Here is a 17507-nt window from a genome sequence, read left to right on the forward strand (position 1 = left end):
TATTTCTTCCACTTATATTATTTTTTGACAGTTTCCTCTATCTCTATAATTTAAACTGTACATTCAGCCCATTGCCCTCCACTTAATTGTACTTCACTCATTGCAACAAAAGATAAACTGCACCAGAGGACCAGTAAGAAAAAGATTAATTATCATCATTTATTTCTCTCAGTGTTCCGCAATTACTTTAATTGTGGTTTTCTCACATCTGAGAGTGTTAAAGTCAGCAGGACTTTGTCACGTGATCTGCAGTAAGGTGCTGTGTGTTTTCGAAATGTCTGCCAGGAAACTCAGTGGATACCCAGAAGTTAAACATATAATGTGATTTGGAAAAGCACAAGGATCTTTTTCTGCAGCTGAAGCTGCTGTGAGTCAGTCCACATGACTGATAGTATCATGCCAAGAAAGCAATTTCTTGTTTTTTCTGACCCCAAATATACTAAATGCCTAGGGTTTATTGGGTACAATATGTCTGTCACATGTGCACAGGTGTTAATTAAAGATTACAGCGGGCTCACAAAGAATGCAAAATGTTTCACCAAAAATGCACCACACTCAGGATTCGTACACAATCAGTGCTGATGGGCTAAATGGTCTTGTTGACAGTAAATGAGCTAATGGGAGCGGTGAGCAATGGCATCACATGTGAGTTGTAAACTTAGCACAATGGTGTAAAGCCACAGAGTCCACCAACAGGAACTGCTCTGTGATACTGTTGTTAAACATATGCTCATTTATTAAGAGGAAATTCCAGCACAAACAGCATCAAATTAATCAGGAGTTTTCAGTCTGACACACTGACGCATCGGAAAAGATCAAGTGAAACACACCAAAAAAGAAAATGTTCTTCTTAACATGAGCATGGAAGCTCTCCATTGATACAATGAACTTCCGCACCATTCCCATCTTCACTAAAAACAAATATTATGTTTAGTCCCAATTTCTCAATTCGTAATCACGATCCTAATCAAGTATTGACACAAAAAAATAATTTGACTCCAGTTGTTACCCCGCCAGCGCTAAGAACAATTGTACGCACGGACACACAGCTAAACAAAGACAAGCAAACATCAACATTTAGGTCCGTCTGTGGCCAGAAAGTCCAAGATCTCTGTAAATACTTGCTCAGTCACATATCTGACAAAATGGTGGATGTAACAATGACAGTTGGAACGCTGCCAGTGGTGGTTGCTACTACAACAGAATGTTCAACTGAAACTAACTGCTTGTGACAGAATGAGACTCATGATGTGATGCTAAAAGTTTCATCTACTTCACCACAATTCAGAGTGAAGCCCACTACATTAAGTATACTGTATATATTTTTTTTGTTAAATGGACTTGTACTTACACAGCTCAGTTCTAGTCTTCTGACTACTCAAGGCGTTTTCACACTACTTGTCACATTCACACCACATTCACACACCCATGCGCAGCACGGGGAGCAATTTGGCGTTCAATGTCTTGCCCAAGGACACTTCGACATGCGGACCAGAGGAGCCAGGGATCGAATCACCGATCTCTCGACTGGAAGATGACCCGCTCTACCTCTGATCCAAAGCTGCCCCACTAGCTGGTTTGCAGATTCAGATTAATAATACATAATATGATCAATCAATAAATTATAATGTTTTATTATCAGTTGAGACAAAACTTTATTGATCCTGGGGGGAATTCTCCAGCTACCTGGCAGTATTTATAGTAAAATTAAAAAGGCCTCACTATTATCAGCTGCCAAACTAAAGTAAAGTACATATTAATTAACTCAATAATCATAACTCAACAGGGCTTGACACTAACTTTTTTTGCTCACCAGCCACTGTGGCTAGTGGTTTTCAAACGTTACTAGCCACAAATTTGTATATATAGTATATTAAGATAAAAAATACCCTATATAAAGGGCAGCTTCTTATCGCTATCGAAAAAAATGGTGCAGGGATGTAGAAGATTAGAGAGATAACTCTACTGAAAAAAACCTGGCAAGAGGAATACTTTCTGTTTAAATACAGCATTTATTAAACACATTGTTATTTATCTATAACCATAAACACTGAAGTCTAATGCTATTCAAATACATACAATTCATAAAACATAGAACATTTTAAGATTTTTAATTGAAAGCCTTAGTAATTATATACAGGATATCTAAGCAGCAATCACGTACAGGTGCATCTCAAAACATCATCAAGTTTGTATCGCAAAACACAAACGAAACCCCTTTTGCTTTTTCCCCACGGCGAAAAAAAAATACAATCTGGGCGGTACTTTGTGTTTTTAATGGCATCATACGTTAGACACTCTCTACCTCCCTTCAACTTCATATCGATGGTTGATAATCACGTCTGGATCTACTTCTTTAGTTTAAGCTGTGTTTCCTAAACTGTTTTTGGTGTCCATCAAACACGTATGTGTCGTCCCTCACAAGTTTATTTATAGACTACAATTAAATTCAACTAACCAAAGTGGCTAGTAGGAGCAACTGTGTTACCCACCACGGCTGAAATTCACCTGCATTTCGCGGGTGGGCGGGTGTTCATGTCAAGCCCTGTAACTCAGTATTATAATGCACATTATTATTTATTTATATTACATTAGAACTTTAAGTATAGTTTAATGTTCATCCTTTTAAATTAACATTTGCAGGACTTTTACTTGTAACACTGTGGTTTTGCTACTTTTACAGTTAAGGCAGTGCTTGTGTGGCGTCTTGCTATCCTAGTTTCAGACCCTGTTGTGTTTAATGACACCTGTTTGTTAGAGAAACAACAAAGCCAATTAGAGCTTTGTTGGCACCGGGTTAAAACAAAAAAGAAATTCAGTTTGATAAGCAAACTGGTGTTTTTCCTCAATCACAAGCTCTCAAAAAAAACACAATATTGATATGGCTCAAACTTCAACTACAGTATGTGAAGGAGGTGTTAAGGAGCAGATTTTTATCTGACACAAGGGAGAGGTGTGTTATCTCAAAGTGAGGCAGGATCACCCTCTCCCTCCTTCACATAAACACACACACAAAAATACAGACAGGCTTGTCATTGTGGTCTCCTGTACTTCCCCAAAAACTGAGCTCCAACCTCATCCTCAAACTGTCAAACCCACGTTGTTATTTTGTGGCAAAACCACATTTTTCTCGAGTTCTTTCATCATCAGAAGAGCAGCAGTGAAATTATACATGCATGTCCTTACAACTGTTGTACATGGCGAGATTGCCTGTTTGTGTTTAGCAATGCTGGTGATCTGAAAGACTGAGATTATCCAGAGACTACAACAAGCCGGCTCACACTATTTATTGCCTGAAATCCTTTGCAGAGATGCATGGTTTGTTTTGCATGTTATGTCAGATTCACATTCTTTTGTTTGGCGGAACACAACAGGCTATAAAAAAGGGTAGACCCAAAGGGGAAGGTGAAAGAGATGAGCTACTAATCCAGCCTTTAATGATCTTTTCACTGTAATATTAAGCTAAATGGTGACTTTACAATTAGATCATTGACAGGAATCAAATGGATTTGTGTTATTGATGTAACGTCATGATTTTAAGGCTACTAACAAATAGATTGTCAAATAATGACGTCAAAATTTCAGGATTCACAGCCAAGTGTGAAATGGCTGGGGTAAGGATCAGCACCTCTAAATCTGAGGCCACGGCTCTCGGCAGGAAACCGGTGGATTGCTTACTCCAGGTAGGAGTAAGTGAAGGAGTTCAAGTACATCGGGATCATGTTCACAAGTGATCATGTTCACGAGTGAGGGGAGATGGAGCGTGAGTTTGGCCGGTTCTCATGATCACCTATGATCATGAAAGCTGGGTCATGACCCAAACAACGAGGTCGCGGGTACAAACGGCCGAAATTCGTTTTCTCAGGAGGGTGGCTGAAGTCTACCTTAGAGATAGGGTGAGAAGGGTCACCAAAGTCATTAGAATTTATCCTATGGGAACCATGAATGCCTGTACATACAGTAATCGTGTGCTAATCCATCTAGTTAATGTTGAATTTTTTCACAGAATAAGTCTTCAATTTATAACTACAGTATACTATAAATTATACTACAACTCCACATTGGCAGAATGAGTGATCTTTACTTCCATGAACAAAAGTCAAATTATAGTCTCAAAAAGAGGAAACTAGAGTATAGAAAAAGCTGACATCATGGTAGATGGAGTTACAAAACGTGTGGACGTCTGGCAGGAAGCAGTCACATGTTGGACACTCAGAGCAGTCAGGGCTTAAATTAGCATTTCGCCACAGCTGTCTGCAATGTTACACACATCCAGTATTAGCCCTGGGCTTTTTAAAACTGTTACAATGCAAATGATGCATTTTCCCCTGTGTGTGTGTGTGTGTGTGTGTGTGTGTGTGTGTGTGTGTGTGTGTGTGTGTGTGTGTGTGTGTGTGTGTGTGTGTGTGTGTGTGTGTGTGTGTGTGTGTGTGTGTGTGTGTGTGTGTGTGTGTGTGTGTGCGTGTGTGTGTGTGTGTGTGGAGATAGATAATAATTAGTCTAGATGAGTTCTTGCCCCCAGGTAGGTATGGGATCTCAGAGTGATCATTGTAATTTAAGGGTTGGTAATTGTGGGGCAGAAGGTTACATGGAGGGTTACAGAACAATGGCACCGTGCAAGACAAGTCTAAGAGAGACAAAGCACTCTTGGCTCATTTAGTTTAATAAGGTTCCACAGAGACTAACCCAGATGGTTAATTGAATCACTTCAACCGCCAATTGTAATTTACAAAGACTTCTAAAAAGTCTCCATTTTCTTCCTTTTATCGTATAAACCATTGCAAGAATAACGTCTGTGCATGTGTCATTTAGATTATTCATAAAAGCTAATCGAGGCACGTAAAATACTGCAAAGGCTTTCCGAATGTAGCGTGCTGGTGTCGCAAGCCACGGCATTTGCACTGTTGTGAGAGCCACGCTGCAACCTAGGTTATTTTCCTTTCCTCCCTGAGCTCTTTACCCAGGTGGCATCAGGATCAGGTGCTGTTTTATCTGCTACTAAACTGGGTCTTTGTGCATCTGCTGGGGAAAGGATTAGCTGCGTGATTCATAGACAGCCTTTTCTCTGATTCTTGGCTGCTGCTTTTCACATGGCTGATCTGAAGAAGCACCAAAGAGATACCGATCATGCACATATAGAGAGTAATGTATGGCTGGGAAACTATCATATTCTATCATCTAACTGTGTCTCAGGATGGTTTTGCAGAATCTGTTAGTTTGGAGAGAGTTTTTGTAGGGTGTTTTATTATTATAAAGCAGATCAATGTGCTGTATAAACACACACAGCCTGTATTCAGAAACTGTGCCTTTAAACAAGGCATCAGGACTTCTTGTTGAGATGTCACGGCTATACTATATATAGATAGAAAGTGCCGCTCAAGTGCCGTTGCAGTCATTAACCGGCTGCAATGACGGTGCAGGGCACAGAGAGCAGATGTAGAAGACCTCGGAAACACTGACCAGTCAGAGCAGACAGGGCTTTTTTGGGACAGGGGCTTATAAAGTGTTTCAGATAGAGGGTGAATACAGGTACATTCAGAATATACAAGTATGAACCAGAAATTGAGTATAATATCGAACCTTTAAGTAAAAGATTGGAATTGTTTTTAATTAAGTTGTTCTGTTGCAGTGTTATTTTGGGTAGTTAGGGTAAGGCTCTGTTAAGTATTAAGGGGTAAGCGTTGGCTTCATCATGTGTGATTTTATTGTTTTATTTTTGACATAATGATTTAGTACTGTTTCATTTTCGTAGCTGTATGTCAGTCAGTTCTATTGTGCATAAATGACTGGAAAATTAAAATAAACTAACTACATTTTTTGATACAATCCAAATCGTTTTTTCCAGCTGCACACTGAAGGCAATATTTTAATCATTTGGTCTCACTTAACCTGATTTTGAAACCTTTAACGTTTCCCAATAAATGACACCTGGAACATAAAGACACATCTGAGTTACCTTACACACTCGTTCACACAAAGCACCAACACACGAACACACGTGTAGTCAACTCCCACGTGTCCCTCTGTCCATTGATCTGGTCTCCCTGTCAAAGGCGGTAAATAGATTCATTCACAGTGGGATCATAAACTAACAGACGTCATGCATCAGACGTTCAGCCTGATGTTTTGCTCTTCCTGAAGCCCTGCACGGAGCTTATGAACAATGAACTCGTACAGTAGGAAGTGAAACTGTAAGCGAGGTCAGACCACCGGCAGCGTCCATGTCAGCTGGTATATTTGATGACTGAAATCGACTGCGGTTTGTGGCGGGCAGTGGACAAAGAGGGCGGTTAGCTGGTCAGCCGTGTGTGTGTGTGTGTGTGTGTGTGTGTGTGTGTGTGTGTGTGTGTGTGTGTGTTTGTGTGTGTGTGTGTGTTGAAGAGAAAGAATGAGAGTGTGCTTGACTACATGTTGCATGAGCGAGTCAGTGTGGGTCTGGGATACACATGAGGACAAGAAAAATGAAAGGAATCCTTTGAAATTAGTGACATTTCACTGGTCTCACTTTCTCTAACAGGCTGGTGGTGAGGTTAAAAAGTGACTTCAAAAGAACACAGACACCTTGAATTCATGGTTTTATGACAAAAACACACCGAAACGATCCTGTAGCTTTGGGTTACTTTTGAAAATGTAGCTTTAAAGACACAAAACAAGTGCTCAAAGTGGACGGAGGTTCTGGTCAGTCTTTGCTCTTCCAGTTGAGGATGATGAAACGTTGATGTTAACGTTTTTTATGTTTTGCATGACTTGAGCAAGTCTTTCCGGTGCAGATGACTCAACTACTCATTCTGGCTTTAGAACACAATTAAATATCTCACAATTATGATTTCATTTTAGCGCATACAGAATGGAAAACTGATATTTTCAGCAGGACTCCTCATCTGTTGGCTTTGACAAGTAACCTGCCCTTTACTGCAAGAATTCTAACACAGTTTATTTTTTAAATGAACATACATAGCTTGGTGTATATGATTGACAGACATCCAAGTGGTTCGATTCCGGAGTGAGAAAATAACTGTGTGAGTGCGGGGAAGTGGCCTCTTCTCTAGTTGTTCTTGCTTGTTTATTGTAATTAGAGCTATAAATGAAACTCTCTGATGGGGAAGGGGGAGGGGAGAATGCACATTGGCCCACAAAGACAAAAAGTGTGTGTGTGTGTGTGTGTGTGTGTGTGTGTGTGTGTGTGTGTGTGTGTGTGTGTGTGTGTGTGTGTGTGTGTGTGTGTGTGTGTGTGTGTGTGTGTGTGTCTGTGTCTATCTTGGAGAGCAGCCAGAGAGGTGGGGGTGGGAGGGCAGTCAGCGTTTTTCAGAGGCCCCACCGGAGCGAGCTTCCTGTGTGAGGGCTATAAAAACAAAACCGGGGCTAAAGAATGCAGAGTGCTCCCACATTCCTGAACATTCTGCCAGGTACAGGACACAAAGCATGTCCTCCTCTTTCCTTGAATACATAAAAAAATACAACAATACAAATTAAGCATTGTCATTAATTGAAAACAATTGACATCTCTAAAGATAGAAGCTGCTCTAGTGAAGTATTTTTCATTTTTTTTAATCTAAAACTAAATGTTTAGAGCCCTGCTGGTGGTCCTGGTAGGTTGTTCATTACATCCCATTGATAGAGAGTGCACTCCAGGCAAAAGTCTTTCAAAATGCATTCAAATCTCCAGAAAAAAAGTAGCACACAATGGGGACCTTCTGATTCTGCTGCTGATGTGTTTATTGGTGTATATGTGCATATCGGTGGTATTGTTAATAGTAGTGTTAGCAGTATTATTTTCCATTTTATGTTTTGCATTTTCAATTTTTACTATTATTTCAAATGTCACACCATGCATGCTTCATTGCTCCAATATATTTCATTAGATCGTTCAATACATCGTGTGTAAGGGTTTCCTTTTTACATGCGGGGGTTGCAAGAGGGAAGAGACAAATTTTGAAAATTGAAAAGGTCCATCATCTGGGGAGCATGATCATACACACAAAATGTCTGCTCATTAGATTTATAAATGTATTTTATGCAAGAGGAAATTTCAGACTGATAGTGGCAATAGAGGAAGTGTTAAAATACATCTACTGATGCCTCTGGTCACATCCTCATTGATGTTCCTCGAGTCATTGGATGTTTCGGGTCTTTCAACATCATGCCCCTCATCCAGGTGACCCAGCCGGGGTTGATCAGTCCCCGGCTTGTGTCCAGATGGCAAACTAGCTACCATGCCTCCATGGTTCTCCTCTCTTAAGCCATAGCCATCTTGAGGCTCTCTCTGCCGCTTCGGTTGCTCTGCGGATGGCTCTCTTCCTTCTCTCTCCTTCGATGCCTAGAATGCTGAAGGCTCTAGTAAGAGAACGGGCCGCAAAACCTCTGCACCCCACCTCTATTGGGAGGCACCTAGTCTTCCATCCTGCCTGCTGGCAGTCACTGACCAGTCCTGCATACTTGGAAAGCTTCCTCTCAAAGGCGTCTTCCAGGCGGCCTTCCCACAGGACTGTCAGCTCCAGCAGCACGACCTGCTTTGTGGACTCAGACATCAGAACCAAGTCTGGCTGTAGGGTGGTAGCAGTGATGTGGCTGGGAAACTTCAGCTGCTGCTCAAGATCCACGAGCAGTTCCCAGTCCCTTGCGGAAGTCAGGATGCCTGTGGGAGATCTTCTAGCTGGGGTCACTCGCTCCCCCCCTCTGACAAAGGCAATCATTTCCCTGGAGGGACGGAACTGCTTGGCCCACTCTAGTCCAGTGCTGATGGCTTCAGCAATGGCCTTAAGGACCTGGTCATGCCTCCAGCGGTACCGTCCTTGTCCAAGTGCCACAGTGCAGCAGCTGAGGATGTGTTCAAGGGTTCCTCACTTCAAACACATTGGGCATGCTGGTGACTCTGCTAGGCCCCATGTGTGCAGATTAGGTGGGCTTGGGAGCACATCATAGACTGTTTGGATAAGGAATTTAATGCACAGAGGCTCAGCTCTCCAGATCTCAGCCCAGGTCACCTTCCTCTCAGCGGCATTCTCCCACCTTGTCCAAGCCCCCTGTTGTTTCATCCAAACAGCCTTAGTGGTTCTTGTCTCCTCCACTGCAGCTCTCACCTCCTCTTGAACCTTCTGTCTTCTCGCTCTCCCACTGGTGTTCAGCTGTGGGGATGGAAAAGATCCCAGCCCTGCACGTCCTCGAGTGACCATTCCCACAAGGTTCCTGTGTTGCACCCTTGCCTCTGCCTCTTGGACAGCGTCCATCGCCCTCCACTTTCTGCGAGTTCTAACTTGGATCCCTGCTTGGGCCACCATCGGGTCACTTGAGTCCCTATACTGCACCACCTCTCTAGCTCTCGATACCTTGAACTCCTCCGCCATGGATTTAAAGGGCAGCTGCAGTTTGTTGCTGCGCCCATAGAGGTTGAAGTTGCTGTAATTGTCAGCGATGGGGTCTCTACATCTGCTGTGGACATGGTGTTTTAACAGAGTGAGCTGGACTAGTTGGATGGAGACAAATGCGTTGGCCAGGTCAAGCCAGAGCACTGCCAGGTTGCCATTGTTCTCTCTGGCCTCCCGGATTAACTGTGTCACCACACCTGTATGTTCCAGACAGCCCGACGATCCAGAACTGCCGCCCTTCTGGGCCGATGTGTCAATGTAGGTGTTCATTGTCAGGTAGGTGCACAGTCGTCTGGAAATGGCACTGAAGAAGATCTTTGCCTGGATGCACGACAAAGAGATGATGCGGAACTGGTCTAGCTGGGTGGAATTTTCCTCCTTTGGGATCCAGACCCCTTCTGCCACTCGCCATTGGTCAGGAATTTTCCCTTTCCTTCAGGTCTGGTATGTCATCAAAAATCTATATGAATATGAATATCAAATTAATTGGAAATCTGTTTTTGTCTATTATTAAAAGAAAACATTATTAGTAGCTGCTCTTTTTACAAGAAAGTCATTCAGCAATGAAGTAAAGAAATGAGGCAATAAAAACTGTTTATAGCAGGCAATAAAAAAAAGAGATTAAGCATTTATACTCTTATTCTGCCGTTTCCAGTAACACTGACAAGGGCTGTGGCTGTGGCAGGATGTTGATTTTATCAGGTCAGTACCATACAAACACAAAGGCAACATCTTTGGCAGTTAAATTTAAGCCCAGTATAAAAATTTTAGACACGGCAAATGTGATTTTAGCCTAAAATAATGTTTTAATAGGAGGGTGTAGCAGGTCTGAGATGTTTCCAGCAATAAGAGACTCGTCCCCGAGTGGGCAGGGTACTGCGGTGCTGAGGTCATTGGATGATCTCATGGGGGCGGCTGACCAGGCCCACGTGTTTGTCTCATCACGCATCAGCAAAACCAAGAAGTACATGTTATGCCAATGTGTAACAGAAAAATCATATCTATCGCATCATACAGTACAGTTTATTTTTCTATATTTAACAAGAATTAACCGGAAAATCAAGTAAGAAAATCATTTTCTACCGCTGACTCAGGTATAAATTCAGGTTTTCTGTTGTTTAGGTTACGGAAATCAAAATCAACAAAATATTTTGGACTTTAACCCACTGACTGATATCCACAGAGGTTAGAGTGTAGTTAACTGGCTGAGCAGTGTAACCCCTTGAGAGTGACACAAGTCATTTATTTGACTTAATTAAATTTCAGCACAAACTGCACCTTCCACACTGCTTTTAAAACAAATGATGGTTGCATCTCTTTAGGCATGTTGCGGGCTTGGCTTAACAATAGAACCAGCCACCATCAGATCATCTTTTTCCGCAGATAACCACACCGACCAAACTTTCCAGTTAAACAGTCACGTGAACACAGGTCTCGTGTGAAAGGGAATAATGTCCTCAGACAGTATATGAATCAAAATGTCAAAAGTGATTTTTTTTAGTAAATCATCACACACGTTGAAGTGAAGATTATCAGCTCAAATGTTTAATAATGTTAAGAAGATTAAGAAGAAGTGAAACTATGATGAAAAATTCACAGGGACCGACTATAAACAAGTCTCAGGGGGTCTTTACACATGCTTCCTCTCACCTACCTACCCACACACACAGGCAGACAGACACACACACACACACACACACACACACACACGCGCATAAACTACACACTGTTTTTAATGAAGGGATTGTACCATTGGGATTATCACATGAAGCAGGCGATTGGAGGGAGTGGTTCTTTGTTTCTTCCCCAGAGAACAAGAATCTTTTCAGCTCAGAGCCTCAGTGCTCAGCTTCCCCCTGCTCCTGAGTGTGGTGCTCCTAACAGTCCTGGCAGCTGTTAGGACAGGGTCTCCCCTCTGCCTCAGTCGGCCCAGACTCTGATCAAAGACCTGTGCAGACCTGGCTGTAATTGAAAACAGGTCCAGCCAGAGTGCTCCTCCAGCAGGAATATGCTGAGTACAGGCAAACGCCTCACATTCCAAAAGCATGAACTCTGCAAAAAAAAAAAAAGAGAGAGAGAGAGATAGAACAGAAACAGCAGTTAAAGTCTGCTTCTGCCTTACATGTGCAGACCAGGGGGGGTGGGGGGTTGCATGATTTTATCTGTCTCAACAACTGCACACAATCAGCCTGCATCTTATTGTTCAGTGCCAGCATTGTAAAAACTAAAGAATAGATCATTAAAATTCCTGAAATGCGATCATAGTCTTTGCCCTTTTTGGTCTTCCATGTGAGAAAAAGGAACTGCATGACACCCAAGAGCAAGAATTAGGCCTGAAGCAACACGCCATGAGGTGCTGCTCTAGTCAATTTTTAAATGCGCAGGTGTTTTTTCAAGACGCACACTTGAAGTAATGAATATGGGGTTTAACAGGTTTACACAGTTTGACACATTGATTCTCGCTTCTGGTTCATGTCCATTTGTCTTAACCACAGCTGCGCAATATGTTGAACACTCCTTTAAATCACAGTTTAATGCTATAAATGCTAATACTAGTGATGCTCTGTATCTGCTGGAGGCTTGAGAAGGCAACTCACAAGTTCACCAGGACAATTTAATATAATATAATGTAAATAAGATAAGATAGACTTTAATTCCCTTGGAGAGAAATTTGTCTTGGACTCCAGTGGTGTCACATAAAGCTGCTTTACATAAAATAAATAACAATACAAATACAGACTATGCATATAGGCCACAGGCCACATACAGTATATTAAACAGCATACAGGAAACAGTGCAATTCACACACACAAACACACACACACACGCACACGAACGCACGCACGCACGCACACACGCACGCACGCACGCACGCACACACACACACACACACACACACACACACACACACACACACACACACACACACACACACACACACACACACACACACACACACAACCTCCCTCCCCACCTGCTTTACACCATGGGTCATGTAGTACCATTGCACATTGCAGACAAGCCACTGCGCCTAGATGTGACGCCCTGAAATCCACATTTTTACATTTCCGTTAAACAAACTATGTGTTAATTTGTGCTGTTTAGAGTTGTTAGTAGGCAAATTTTAAAATGTTGAGTGTCGGACTAGCTGTTTCCTGCTTCCAATCTGTATGCTAGGCTAAGCAAAGCTAATGGACTACTGGCTCTAGCTTCACAATTAGCATACAGACATGACAGTGGTAGCAGCCTTTTTATCTCACTCTTGGCAAGGAAAGCAAATAAACACAGTTTCCAAAATGTTGAACTATTGTTTTAAGCGCCACGTTCAGACTTTCCCCTTTCATTCTTCAAGTTGAAGCTGACACAACTTTTACCAGACCACAATGCAGCGTCATCTGGAAAGGCGCTGCGGTAGCCAGTCAAATATGTGAATACTGTATTTCTTTTTCTGTGATTAAATCATATATTAAAGCTCAAATTGACGAGTCAAAGCTGAAGGAAGAACAACAAACGTAAAACCCTGAATCTCCATTTGACCAGCACGAGTCCTTTACTACAGTACTGATGCAACAGGGAGCACCAGACAGCAACACGCCATGCAGAAAAGACACATCCTGTTTTTTCATTGTCAATCCTTGTCATGATGGGGACTATGGTATGGTGATCTAAAACAACCCATTTCCTTGAAACAAAAATCCTGTGTCATTAATATAGTAATATTACAAGAAGAAATATGAGGATTAAATCTTAGTGGTTTGCCTCAGGGCATTTCCTGGCATTATAATGTAACATTTGGAAGGCTTTAATCAGCTGAAGCAATGAGAGGAAGTCAGGGTCAAACTGTGCGGGTGTGACATGATGTCATGGGAATGTAAAGCAATCAAGAGGGAGGTGAGGAGCAGAGGACGTATTAGTAAGCAGATGTAAATTGATGCACACGTGTCATGGTAGGATGGAAGCAGTTGAGTGATTTGGAGGATGTGTTTGACAAGCAGATTCACCAATTTTAGAGGTTTTCACTGAGGAATCAGACTTGAGTGTTGCACAGGGAGGGTGCAACAGGAATTGGGCGTAATCTACTCAAGCATCTCGAGAAACTGATTTAGTCCTTATGAAAGCAATGTGGTTAAAATGCGGCGTCAGTGCCCTGGTCATTAGAGGGGGGAAACCCTGTTCTCTCAACTACTGTTCTGCTTCTCAGTGCCAGCTATTGAAGCTGATAGAAAACAAACCCAAATCTAGACTGGGGAATGTTTAAACAAGTCTAGTGAAAAACTGCTATTCAGCTATGATATAGGTGAAAATATGCAGTCAAATTATTATGTGTTTCCTGTGTGAGGGCAGTAAATGAGGAGCTGGCAAGGGGTTCAGCCAGATTTTCTCATTTTTGGGTCACACCATGCTGACGACAAAAGGAAGAGAGCCTCTCAGGAGCCTCTCAGGAGTCTCACAAGAGCGGCGATGACCACTTATTTTGGATATGATGATGGTTTTAAGGGCTGAAATGCTACGACTGCCTCAAAAACAGACTCTCCCTGAACAAACCCTCCAGAAAATTACATTCAATCTCTTGTATCCTCCATGTTTTCACCCTTCAGCGATGATGCTTGTGTCATGCTCTGTCATGCTCCCCTGAAGCATCTGGAAGGTACGTTCGGCTCTGCTCCTGCGGTCATCAGCTTCACCCACTTGACGTATGTGTCTGTGGAATGTGGTGAGCTTCTGACATTGTTCTGTCTCGAGAAAAATCCAAGTCTGAATTGAGAGCTGTTGCTTCCTGCATGCTAGACTGTGGTGAGTAAGAAGCCCCTGTTTTTCTTAGAATAACTGCACTGAATGGATAATGATCTCACTCAAAACATTTGCAGTCGGCATGTTTTTGCACAACATTTAACATAAACATTTAAACAATAATTGTCCTTATCATATGCAGGTCTAATATCGTTACTTTCAAAATGTCCTCAACCAAAAAAAAAATTTCTGAGCTGTATGTGCCTAACATTTATCAGTTTTACTAATTCAGAACAACCAAGGCTTATGGCCAAGAAGTGCAAGAATGTAAAAACAGGAGCACCCATTTCCCCAGGCATTGGCAGTGCTGAGGCCTGAGGGATGGGATTACTACAAGCAAAAAGAAAGAGAAGTTTCCAAGTGGACCTAGTTCCTACATGACTATATATTATTAGCCATGCTAGCTGTGTAGCTGTACAGGTGGCAATGTCGTTCTGCCTATCTGTCTGCCGGCTGGTCGGCCTCTTGAACCCAGAATTATCACACCATCTACTACAGAGATTGTTGTGAATTTTAAACAGGCTTTCATGATGCCCAGAGGGGGAAATGACTGACTATGGTGAATCCCAGACTTTTCCTTGAGCGTCACCAGCACATTGGCAATTTTGGTTTAAGTGACATGTCTTGACAACTATTGGATGGAACGCAATGCAATGTGTATCAGATATTCATGGTGTCCAGAGAATTAATCTGAATGGCTTTGGCGATCCTTTGACTTCTTATATAGTGCCACCAGTAGGTCAAAGTTTTCCCTTATTTACACTAGTTTCTGATGAATTGGCAGATATTCATGGTTCCCAGATTATGTATCCTGAAGACTCACTCTACCGCCAACATAGGGGTCAGGCTGTCCTCATTCACTGTTCGTACATATAACTAAGAAAGGTAATGTACTGTTCATATGTTATCCATGTATTTGTTAATGTCAAAATGACCTCTTGAGCAAAGCTTGAAATCAAGTGACGTAGTACAAGAGCGCCAGAATCTGCATGGGCAGGACGGTCAGGGTGGTGGACTTTCATTCGGGTGGACTGTTGTTTGTGTATTGGAGGTACTAAGCTAAACCAGAACATGTTTTCTTATCTCATACAAGTCATCTTGGTGCCTAAACTTAACTCTTGCGGTCACGTACTGGTCACTATTTCACAGCATTAAAGGTTGAATATGGAGAATGAGCAGAACATCGCCATCTAGTGTCTCAAGATCCTAGTCGCTACAACAAAAAATAATTCCAGCACTCAGGTTGTCAGGTTCATCAGACCCGGCCCAGTAGCCTACAGGAGACCGGAGTCAGTTTGAGCCTGTTTGAACCCATCCCCTCCGGCAAATCGCACCATAAAAACAAGTATTTCAGAGGAGTTTGACTGACCGTTGCCATTAGCGTACAATAACAAGTTAGCTTACTGATCAAGGAGAAACATAACCCTGTCGGCGTGCGTTTTAATGCCGTTGAACTCCTTTATCTCAGTCCACATGAGACAAATAACGCCCCCTTCACTGAGGCTCCAAAGCAGCTGCAGGATTGGCAAACTCCATTTCACCCAGTGCCAGCCTACAGTAGCTGCATCTAACAACAGACAACCCTGGCAACCCGCAATGCCGGCCGCTATTGGCTGGTACAATGTAAACAGAACTTGACAGAAATTCATTACCAAACTAGCAAGAAAAAATGTTAAAATAATAATTCAGACTAATATGTTTTTTTTATGGAAAAGCAATACTTTCATTCTGTACTCTTAAAAATGCCCCGTGGGTTATGGTGGTGGTGTATTATTCTTTTTTAAATATAGCTTTTAATAAAGATTATACATATTCAACCTTTAAATATTTACATATTTCGTAAGATAGCATACAAATCCATTCCCGTCATATTCCGTAAGATAGCGTATGAACTGTCACGTTGATGAGAATACGTTGTGGGGGGCGACATTTGTAGTTTAAAGAAAATGTTTCTATAGGCTTGAGCAACGTTACAAATCACTTTGTGATCATTTCAATTTTAGTATGTACTGCAGCTGCCCTTACCAAGTACGTACTGTTGCATGCAGTATTCATACATACTACTTCCTCATACACTTTGCACTTTGAGGATTGTGGGTGAGAATAGCTAGAAAAGCATACTGGCTTACATACTGCAAAATCTGACCAAATGCAGGAGTATATCCTGGTATTTTTGGCATACTGCATTCTACATACTATGTATTAGGATATAATAATTCTTTTTCTGGCATACTAAATGGTACGATAATATGGGTTTTAGAAGCAGGGTCATGTTGGAATTAAAAGACATCTGCTCATCTCTGAGGAAATGGCTTCATTAATTACACATAACGTTTGAGAGATGTCTGAGAGCACTGAATAGTATCAGAGTACATCTCATTAATACATTTTTAAATGTGCCATCAGTTAGATACCTTGGCAGGAGAATATGCACTTGGCAACCTTTTCTGTCAGTATTTCTGGATTCTGGTTTCAAGCAGTAGCAGGAGAGGACAGAGCACAGGTCTTGATAGATAGTCTGCTGGTGGGAACATATTAACATATAAACATATTTACAGAGCTGGATGGTTGCTTCTTAATACCCAGTGGCGATGAAAGCAAATGTTATCTGTTTTCTTCTGCTCACCATCACATCCGTCTCACATCCGTCAAACTGGATTCCTATTTGGCAAAAAGAAAAAGGCACCGTACTGCTGCACAGTATGTTCGCCCTCAAGACAGTAAACAAAGAGCCAGCATAGGGAAAAACTGTTGACATGCACCGGGAGAACCAGACCATCTGTGCAATAAAAACATGTTATCTCCAATAAGCCATGCTCTGCAAATTGGTTGTCTTGGTTATAGGTGGTGGAGATGACAGATCATGAAAAACTATTTTTGACCTTTTCCTGTTGACTACGTGTTCATTGTCATACGCTCCGGCACTTTTAACAGAGGCCAGATGTCCCAGATGGCTGGCCGGGATCCTCTCTGTCAGCAGATCTACGAAACCGAGCATGAGCTTAGCATGAAACCCTGACATGGCACACCAGTCCTCCGGGGATGCAGCCAAGGAAACCTGCAGAGCTGCACAGTTTGCTTTCTTTGACTTTCTGTCATTATAAAATGGGAAGGTGGCTACATTACATGGGTCGTATACTATAGTGTAAGTTTCTGAGGCACTTTGAAGGACTGTTAAAATGCAAATTAACCTGTCAGCACATATCCCGTTTTTTATTGTCTTACCCAGTTGTTCATTTTATTTAGATCTATACATAGAGATAGACATATCCATCAAGTACTTGACAAAACACACAGGACCGACCAAGAGCGTTCTGTGAAGGAGGAATTTATTTTGCGTCTCTGCTTCTA

The sequence above is a fragment of the Echiichthys vipera genome (assembly GCF_963691815.1).
Source record: "Echiichthys vipera genome assembly, chromosome: 4".
NCBI lineage: Eukaryota > Metazoa > Chordata > Actinopteri > Perciformes > Trachinidae > Echiichthys > Echiichthys vipera.